At 34.9% G+C, this 10,968-nt stretch overlaps 1 long non-coding RNA gene across 1 annotated transcript; it reads left to right on the forward strand.

The window, feature by feature from the left end:
• Positions 1 to 3,263: 3,263 nt before the first annotated feature.
• Positions 3,264 to 4,432, forward strand: LOC124273648. Its single transcript, XR_006897707.1, has 3 exons — positions 3,264 to 3,306; positions 3,518 to 3,614; positions 4,387 to 4,432. It is a non-coding gene; the product is annotated as an uncharacterized LOC124273648 (long non-coding RNA).
• The last annotated feature ends 6,536 nt before the right edge of the window (positions 4,433 to 10,968 follow it).

The following is a 10,968-nucleotide window of genomic DNA, read 5'->3' on the forward strand; positions in this document are numbered from 1 at the left end:
TTTCAACAATTATTTTGTTTTCAATCACTAAGCTCACATGCTTCAGTACATTATTATTCTATTCGATAAGCTATATCCAATCATAACTTCTGTTAAGAGAATACTATAGTTCTGACTTTTGTGCTGTGTAAAATTAAAGCTCCAAAATCTCACCCGTACATATTTGGTACTTCAGTATTGTACTTGACTATATGTCGACAAATAATTTTTCACTTGATTATATCTTCCGGTGGATGGAAGTGGAAACCTTCTTTGTTTTGCATCTATGTTCATTGTTTTACGTTTAAAAAACATAAACACCATTTCTAATGTAAATAATGCCATTAAGGACAACAACTGCAATAATTACAACTTCAATGGACCTGGATAGGATAAAAATAGTATCAGCTAATTGCAGAGGGTTAGCAGAAAGAAATAAAAGGCAAGAGATTATGAGAATATGGAAAAGAAAGAAATACTCAATTATCTGCCTCCAAGATATACATATTTCAGAAAAAGATAGAGATATTATGAAAAATGAATGGGGGTTAAACTGTATTATTTCCCCATTTAAAACTAACTCAAGAGGTGTAACAATTCTGTTTAATAACAACGTTGAAATCAAGGTTAATAAATCCCTTATTGATGAAAATGGCAATTTCATAATAACTGACATAACAATGGATGGACTGAATATTACCCTAACTAACCTGTATGGCCCAAATAAGGATGAACCTAAATTCTATACTAAATTATTTGATGATATCATGGAATTTGGAAATGAATCAATTATGATATGTGGTGACTGGAATCTGGTGCTTAATCCTTCGGTGGATCTTGAAAACTACAAGAACATAAACAATCCCAATGCAAGAAATACTGTTCTGGAAAAGATTGAAGAATTAGATCTGTTAGACATTTGGAGAGAACAAAACAGTGGATGTAAGAAATTTACATGATGGAAGAGAAACCCTATGCAGCAAGCAAGACTTGATTTTTTCCTAGTCTCTCAGGACTTATTCAATATATCTTAGGAAACTGATATTGTCCCAGGTTATAAGTCAGACCATTCCCCAATTATACTATCATTTTCAAATAAATTAAGTAATGAAAGAGGCCGTGGTTATTGGAAATTTAACACCCCACTCTTACACAACGAAGAATATATAAAATTGTTTGACAATGAAGACAAATCGAACAGCTTTATAAAAGACGGAATGCAGGAATTGATAATATCTGAATCTTTATTTTTACAAACTTTCTTAATGAATTTGAGAGGAAAAACAATTTAATTTTCTACATACATTAAGAAAAATAGAGAAAAAAACAGGAAGGATCTTGAAGAATCAATACAAATTCTTGAAGAAAATATAAGAAGCGACTTTAACAATTTAAATGAAGAATATTTAGCAGAATTAGCTGCTAAGAAAACACGTTTGGAGCATATTAATGAGGAAGATGTAAGAAGAACTTAATTTCTAAAAAGAACAAAATGGTATGAAGAAGGAGAAAAACCCACCAGCTATTTTTGTCACCTGGAAAACAGAAATTTTACCAGTAAGCTTATAGGAAGTGTTATGAAAGATAATGGCGATCTGATAACTGATGGTAGTGGTATTTTAGACGAACTGAAATAATTTTACAGTAATTTGTATGGAGATATTCACCAACATGAGGATCAAAATGATATTGATTTAAGTTCTATTAACACTCCAAAGATAACTAAAAAAGAATTTGAGGATTTGGAAAAACAAATTAGCTTAGAAGAAATAAATAAGGCTGTTTTATCCATGAAGAATGATCAAAGCCCAGGAATTGATGGCTACCCCATTGAATTCTTTAAGTTCTTTTGGAAAGATTTAAGCCCTTGGGTTTATAGATTTATAAAAGAAACCTTTACAAATAATGAATTAACTATTACAATGAACAGGGGAATTATTACTTGTTTACCTAAACCAAATAGAGACAGAAAATTCCTAAAGAACTGGCGACATATTTCATTACTAAATTCCCTTTACAAAATAATAAGCACATGTATTGCAAACAGGTTTAAATCAATATTAGATACAATTGTACATGAAAATCAAACAGGTTTTATACCTGGGAGATGTATGAGTGAAAATATAAGACTTCTATATGATATTGTCTTTGAAACAAGAAGGTTAAATAAACCCGGCCTATTATTACTAATAGATTTTGAAAAAGCCTTTGACACTATCTCCAAAACATTTATAATACAGGTAATGAAAGCGTTTGGGTTTGGGCCCAATATTATCAAATGGATTCAAATTCTAACCGGTAATAATACAGCAGCTGTGATACAAAACGGGCACATCTCTTCCTTTTTCCACCAGGAACGAGGGTGTAGACAGGGAGATCCGGTCTCACCGTATTTATTTATGCTTGCCGTTGAAATATTATGGAAATGAGCAGATTGAATGTGAGTACCCAAAGTGACAACAGTGGGCTGTTATGGGCTTAAGGGTCTTTTCATCGCATTATGGGCACTAATTGCTCCTCCTCAGTGTCAAGCATCAACATGTAGGCCTAGAGATAATTAACAGTGAATAAATCTGAAAACATATTCACGTTATTTTAAAGCTCGAGCTTCATGAGTCCTACTCATGAGAACTTGTGTTAGTGGCAAATAGGTGATTTTTCAAAACCCTGTCAGGAGTAGGCAATATACGAAAATATTTCTGCTGGACGTAAAGCTTCATCATGTAAGTAATTTACCTATTGAGCTCAAAACATGCAAGTGTATTAGACATGCTTATATCATGTTCATTCTTTCAGTTCTACACCTAGATCTACGTATACTATTCCCATGCATTATAAGTTTACTTATTACTACTCTATATGTAATGTCAGCTCATTATATCTGAGTGAGTGAGTTTAGTATTACGCCGCACTCAGCAATATTCCAGCTATATGGAGGTATTTATCCAGTTATACCAGTTCATCTATTTTAGTGTACACATATTTTATTCAAAACCAATTGAACCAGGATTGGTAAACAAGCCGCAATGGCTTATTTGAATACCTGTCTATTCCATTGATACACGAACAAAACAAATAATAAATAGTATGCAGCATGATAGGAAAGCAAGCAACTCATCTATTTTATAACCATTAAAACAATTATTACATATACTTTACACTCATAGCTTTGTGTAATAATTTGTGTAATCAATTATTAAACCTCTTAGCCTTACAATGCATTGACACAATTCACGTATAGAATTTCTAAAATAATCATTTTTTCAATTTACAGATACGTATTGTGGATCCACTGACTTGTTGGAGATTGACAAGAGGCTTGGCTTGGTAATCATTTATAGTTACACCATACCATGCTCCTAATATCATTAAAGGAAATCTTAAAACAATACTTTTTATTCATCAGCATTTAGTCAAAAACAAATAAACACTAAATCGATACATAGAATAAATTTCTTTATCTTTGTGAAAAATATAATCACTCAAAATGTAACAGTGCGTGGATTCCAGTGTAATTATAAGTTGATATGTTTTTCAGTTCCAAGAAAAAAAGACCAGTTTTCTGTCCGCACTGCCAGTCGTTTGTTTCAAGGAAACGAAGAATCCGTCTGGAATGGTCGGCAGTTTCTCACCAGGTTAGTCGTCAAAGATGCTTCACTTCATAGGTTTAACATAACGACTTCAGTTTGATCTGTCCCTTTGTTATCCATCATATATCAATAACGAATATATTTAATTATTGTATATCAGATCTGAAACTGAAAGTGAATAAGTTGTGTTACACATCTTACAGTTTATAAATTAAAGTAAAGGTCACATTAAAAAATAATATTATATGTTATTATATTGCTGTGAATGTTTCCTTAGAGGGTTGATAAATCTAAGAAATACCCACGATTTTTTCATTCATGGGAAATGTTTTGTATGCTTTTCTCAGTTGAACTGGTCATTTCAATTTGAAATGAATAAGATCACATATATAATCAGGTGTTACATTCAGTGTTTAAACATAATTCGTATCTATTTAAAATATGTATGTACCCTCTTACCTATGCTTAGATTTCAATTGGCGATTTGGTAGTAGATGTTACCTTGAATATGAGTACAGTAACAGTAATAAATATTACCACAATTTGCTTCAGAATACTGGGTTGGCTACTATTTTCTGGTACCAATCAATCAAATAAGTGACATGTCCAATGGAAGATACAATATACATGTATACTATAGATCTTTCCTTTGTAATTGTGAAAAAGATCTTTTGGTTACATCTACAAATTAGTCGTTCTAATTTTATAAATTCATTGTTATCAGATGTACCACTGTGCATGTTTTTGAATATGTATACATGAGTTACTTTGGCTGTTTTTGTAGTTTTACTAAGCATTGCATGTATTGTATTTGTAGGATGATGCAGAGTCTGTGTGGGACGATGAGCATGGCAACGATGTTGTGCCAGACATCAACCAGGAAATCTTCATATTCACCCACAGATCTTAAGTAGAGCATACACCATCTGTTTGTGGTTGTGGACTGGTTCAAGCCTTGTTGTAATCAACTTGGTTATATTTCCCCTTGTTCTGTGTTGCAAAACAAATGTCTCATCTCAGGCTTTGTTTCATATGTACCAGATCAGAGGATGGCTGTCTGCTCATTATGAGTGCAATAGAAGCTTCATGATTGTCAGCAAGTTGCCAAGTCTTTACTATGTGAGATTGTTAGTGTGTATATGTTAAGATACATTGAGGCAGCTTCAAATGTACATTTCATGTATATTGGCCCATGACCTTTCATACAATAAACATTTGAATTTGAAATCTGTTTAATAAATACGACAGCAAGTATGTTATGCCTGCACTAGTAGACATCATTTCATCATATGCATAAAATGTTGTAGGGTTTTGACATATTTGTATTTGCATATTCATGCAGAAGTTGTGTTCTCCAATGCTGAAGATGCCCTCTTGATGTGGCTTCTCACCTTCCTACCTACCTACCTACGTACCTACCTACCTACCTACCTACCTACCTACATACATACATACATACATACATACATACATACATACATACATACATACATACATACATACATACATACATACATACATACATACATACATACATACATACATACATACATTCAAAATAATGAAACAGATGAATCATATCAGTGACTGTGTTACTGTGTTTGTTGTTTTTCGTGTACAATGTAATAAATGGTACATTCACAAGTTATGCAGAATGGTAGTGAGTTACAAAGTCACATCGGCAGCCATATCGTGACTAGGAAAGTCGTAAATCTAAATTTGTAAATGTGTACATGAAATAAAAACAAACTTATGTACTTACCTGTCTTCGAAGGACAGTAAAAACTTCGAAGGACAGTCTATCACAAATGTACACTGAAAACTGGCATGTAACCATAAACACTTTAACAGTACAGTATAAAAATGGGCTATAGATTGCAAACACCTGAAGTTTGATCAACATACTAGGGACTACGGGAACGTACAGTACGTTTGCTTCCCGCATGGACCCTAGCTGGATTTTGTATATAGAAATTATCTTGCAAATGTAACAGTAAGTAAATATTGTCCCCCAATGGAACAGCACAAAGCTAAGTTTGCCATTTCATCTAAGCTGAAACCAACAGAAACCTAGCGGAAACCTACATTACCCAGTATCCAATAGGTTTCCGCAATAACGGAAACTAAGTCATTTTGCTATGAATGTTTCAGCGAACTGAAACTAAATGGAAACGCATAATGATAGTTTCAGTTGTAGAAACCTGACGGAAACCTAGATTTGTTAGTTTCAGTTTTGTAAACTATGCGGAAACTCGCATTGTCTGTTTCCGCATACTGAAACCTAGTGGAAACCTACATTACCCGGTATCCATTAGGTTTCCGCAAGAACGGAAACTAAGTTATTTTTGCTGTGTAGGTATTATGATAAGGTCGAATCCTAATATAAAGGGTATAACACTTAATGATACAGAACAGAAACTCGGACAATATGCGGACGATACACAGCTATTTCTAGACGGATCTGAAACAAGTCTCAATGTTGCAATTGAAACACTGAATAAATTCTATCAAATGTCTGGACTCAAAATGAATATAAACAAGACAAAAGCTATCTGGATAGGCTCAATGACAGGTAGTAATATAACTTTAGCCAATGACCCCTATCTTGACTGGCACATTGGAAACTTTGAAATCTTATGAATAACACTTAATGCTTCTCTTAAAGACCTTTGGGTAATTAACACAAGAAAACGCCTAGAAGATATTAATAGATTACTTGCTAGTTGGCGAAGAAGAAACCTGACTCTAATCGGGAAAATGACTGTTATCAAAACTCTACTCTAGTATATACTCTAGCAATTTCTACTCTAGTACATATTTTCTCAGCACTTCCTAACCCGCCAAAAACATTCATCGATGAACTCAATAAAATAATCTATAGATTCATATGGAATAATAAAAATGATAAGATTAAAAGGTCTAATATCAGTAGAACTTACGAAGATGGAGGCCTCAGAATGATTGACATTGAATGTTTTATTAACGCTTCGAAATTGTCATCACTGAAATGTCACTTAAAGAAAACTTCAAATTTTAATAGCATTTTTCCCTTAAATCAACTGTACTTTCTAGGTTCTAATGCTGTTGATTGCTTATCTGGCAAAGATAATCCCTATTGGAGAGATGTTTTATCTGCTTGGAAAATATTTTATAAAAAACACACCTTTGACAGCGATGACTTAGACCAAATCTTAGCTCAGCCACTCTGGTTAAACCATTTCTTTAAATCTTCATACATGATAAGAAATTGGTTTAAGTGCGGTATACATTATGTCAGCGATATTTGTAATGAAAATGGATTTCTCAGTTTTGAAGATGTAAAACAGGGGTACAAAATAAGCGGGACCTTCTTAGACTATCATCATTTGTTAAATAACATTCCAATGAACTGGAGACAACTTGTAGGAAACAGAACTCTCTGCTTAAATCAATTAAACATTAATAGAGTTTACCTAGATATGATCTCACATATTAAAGGTTCAAGGAAATTCTATGATAAATTGATTAAGACCAACAATACCCCTAAAGTACTAGAGTATTGGAAAACTGTCTTTCAGCAGGATATAATGTGGAGTAATGTATTCAGATATTACAGGAAATGCACAAATGATTGTAAGCTGTTAGATTTTCAGTACAGATTTATTTACAGAATAACCTATACAAAGAAAGAACTATTGAAGATGAAGCTAGTTGATAATGAAACTTGTACTTTTTGTAAAAATACCTCAGAAGACATATTGCATGTATTTTTCTACTGTGAATTAGTTAAAAACTTTTGGCGAAAAGTAGAACAATTTCTAAATGCCCACCTCCAGTGTGATGTCATATTTACAAAATTCCCTATCGTGTTTGGAATGTTCTCAAACAATAACATACTAACCATATTATACTTCTTGCCAAAAGATTCATTTATGTTTCAAGTATAAAACAACAAACACTTTCCCTTGAGGGATTTCTTAAGTTATTAAAAGATATATATACAACTGAAAAATATATAGCTAGGAAAAACAATAGCTTAGATCCCTTTATAAGGAAATGGAAACATTTATATACCTTACTATGTGCTAAACATTAAATTCTACATATAATATCAGCTGAGACCTCCAGACCCTACTCACTACAACCATACTATTCAACCTTACCCCTCCAATTTCATATTCCCTCCACAGAAACTTTAATGACATCTTATGTATCTATATAATTGTTGTAACCTCATGATGTTATATTTATATATATGTATACATGCGTGTATGTATGTGCATATGTATGTATATGTATATATGTATGTGTGCGCATGTGTGTATATGTTTGCAATACTGTCTTTTATGTCATATAGAACCTTGCAAAACATTACTGAAGCTATATACATATAAATTTGGATGTTGTCCTCTTTGCCATATGTATTTTATGTGAGACTTGAAATGGAATAAAAAAAAAAATTTAAAAAAAAAAAAACCTCCGCCAATGCCACCCGCACACCTCCGCGGTGTAGTGGTGAGAGCGTCTGCCCGGAGAGCGGAAGGTCGTGGGTTCGATCCCCTACCGCGTCATACCAAAAGACGTTAAAATATGGTACTTGTTGGTCCCTGTCTGGCGCTCGGCATTAATGGTTACAACAAGGACTGGTCCGCTCGGAGTCAGTATAATGTGTCTGAGTGGGGTATTCATGCTTCACTGCGGCGTGGTACCTCAGTGGGCTAGCACCATAAAACTAGCTTTAGTCTGGGCTAGTACATGCAGCCGCATCTACACATACACACGTATGCACGTCGTCATACGAGCGAAATATTCACCAGCGCGACGTTAAACCCAATTTCACCTCACTTCCATTGCACTGATTTTATGTGCGCTTTCCGCCATGATGTGTATTTCACACACGGAATATCAGGGCACCGACCAAGCTTATTGCAACGTATCGATTAACAAGTTGAAAATAAAAAATTATCCGGGAATCGGTCTTTACAGCAGCTAGCTGTGAAACCAACAAACAATGAACCAATTGGATGTAATTAACAATTTATTCTAAAGTTCACAAATTAGCACAAAGATATCAAATGACAGTACAAAGTAGCGTAGCCATACAAATTCAAAGGTAATATAATCCAAGAACAGTGAGTATAGCTATAAAGACAATGATGGTAATATTCACCTCTCCGTAACAGTAATTCAACTGTTAAGAAATTAGGTCTAGGCAGAATATCTTAGGGTAGAGAGTGATCACACAAAATGCTGGCCTTCTTATGAATGGATATCCCCTTATGTACACACAAATAAGATTCTAGAAATTGCTACTACGACACATAAGGTTGTAGTACCCTATAACAGCTTCCAGAACTTTCTGTCTAAATCTAGCACACAACAGCTATAATATTATATACATTTAATTGGGAGTAGGAAAAATAACATAAGGGTATGCATGAGACTGATTAACAACCACCATGGATATTGGTGATTAATACAGTTACAACTGGAAGAAGCCAATTGTACGTGAAGGGTAAATTTGACATTGTTCCTATTGGGTAACATTCTAACCTTTGTTATAGCCATGGTGGAACGTGCCTGTTCATTATGTTCTGTTGTGTACAACGTCTATGTAAAGGATATGTTTGTGAATTGTAAATATGGCATTTTTCCTATCCCGTAACATTCTAAGGTTTACTGTTATATTCCTGTTCATTATGTTCTGTTGTATATAACGTCTATTTAAAGGATATGTTTGTGAATTGTAAATATGGCATGTTTCCTATCCCGTAACATTCTAACGTTTACTGTTATATTCCTGTTCATCATGTTCTGTCGTTTTCATATAAATTGTGTGGGATAAATGTAACGTGAATTTGCTTCATATTGATATATTATTATTATTTTTACATTAACACACAGCCATGTTTAATGCTTAAGTGTGTAATGTTGGCTGCTTGAATAAACGTTTCATCCTGTACTCTGTCTTCCATCGTAATCGAGGGGAGAGAGACTTTGAGATAATGTTCAGATCATGCCACTCAGTGTGAGTGACTGTCAGGTGGGTGTGTTAACACGATTTTAACTGTATTGTATTTTTTTCCGCGTTATTACTCAGTGTTTGAGTAAAGGCCAAAGTGATGCAGGTTTCAGACGTGTACCACTAGGGTGAAAGGGCACAAGGACTGACTGACTGACTGAGTTTGGTTTTACGCCGCTTTTAACAATATTCCAGCAACATAACGGCGGGGAACACCAGAAATGGGCTTCACACATTGTACCCATGTGGGGATTCGAACCCGGGTCTTCGGCGTGACGAGCAAACGCTTTAACCACTAGGCTACCCCACCGCCCGAAAGGCACAAGGAAGGGTATAATGCTGACAAACCAAGAAGCAGTCAGGGCTAACTGGGATTCGGACCCCAAAATGTAGGTTTCTTCGACGCCCAAGGGACTGAAACGTTCCCCGTACCCCCTCGTTTTTACGTGGTTATAACAAGGGTTCAATGCTTTCATTTAGACAGCTATTTGGATTTTCAGCTTAAAGACATGTTATTTTATAACTGCTGTTGCAATACTATATGTTGTATCATGCTTCTGGATGTGCTCTGAACGTGATGCTTGGGTTTGTTGTCTGCTGTTGTATAGCTGTGATGAAGAATTTGAGTTGGTTAAAACAATACCAGCTAAAATGACATCCGTTGATCTAGTGAAAAATCCAGTGATTAGGACTAGGGGCGATGTACTAGTTGCTTGGATATGTGCGCTATATAAATATCCTATAATAATAAATAATTTGTAACAGAGCAGGAGTTGAGTTGAACCCTACTTTTTATCCTGGAATGGGGCCAACTTTTCTGAGGCGTCCCAATTTGCTGGTCAGTTGTGATATATACCAAGGCCAAATGTCGGGTTTCGCTCAGACTATGAACTTCCGGTTGTCGACACCATATAAGTTAAACGATTTTTGCGACCTTTGGTAATAGATTTCTTGCAATTATTGAAACGTTCTTTTCGCTGTTTGTAGTCACCACTTTCAGTTACAAATGCCAGATCAAGGGCGGATACAGCTTTTTGAGAAAAGGAGGGATGCACACTTCAATTTCACCCGAGTTTCAATTGTCATTTAACAAACTTTTAGCACAAAAGGGTGGGGTGGGGGTTGCGCACTCCAGCAATACCACGGCGGGGGACAGCAGAAATGGGCTTCGAACCCGGGTTTTCGGTGTGACGAGCGAACGGTTTAACCACTAGGCTACCTTAACGTCCCTCATAAAGAAAAGTGCATCGTATAGCTGATATGAGTGTTGAATGTAAATCTCTTTCCTAAATCAACAGTCAAATAGGTGTGTTAATGGCTGTAATTTGATATACATTCTTAAACAAATAGGACTTGGGGCGGTGGGATGACCTAGTGGTTTAAGCATTTAAGCAGTAT

This window comes from Haliotis rubra, unplaced genomic scaffold (assembly GCF_003918875.1).
Source record: "Haliotis rubra isolate DU_JTF1 unplaced genomic scaffold, ASM391887v1 Scf1035, whole genome shotgun sequence".
Lineage (NCBI taxonomy): Eukaryota > Metazoa > Mollusca > Gastropoda > Lepetellida > Haliotidae > Haliotis > Haliotis rubra.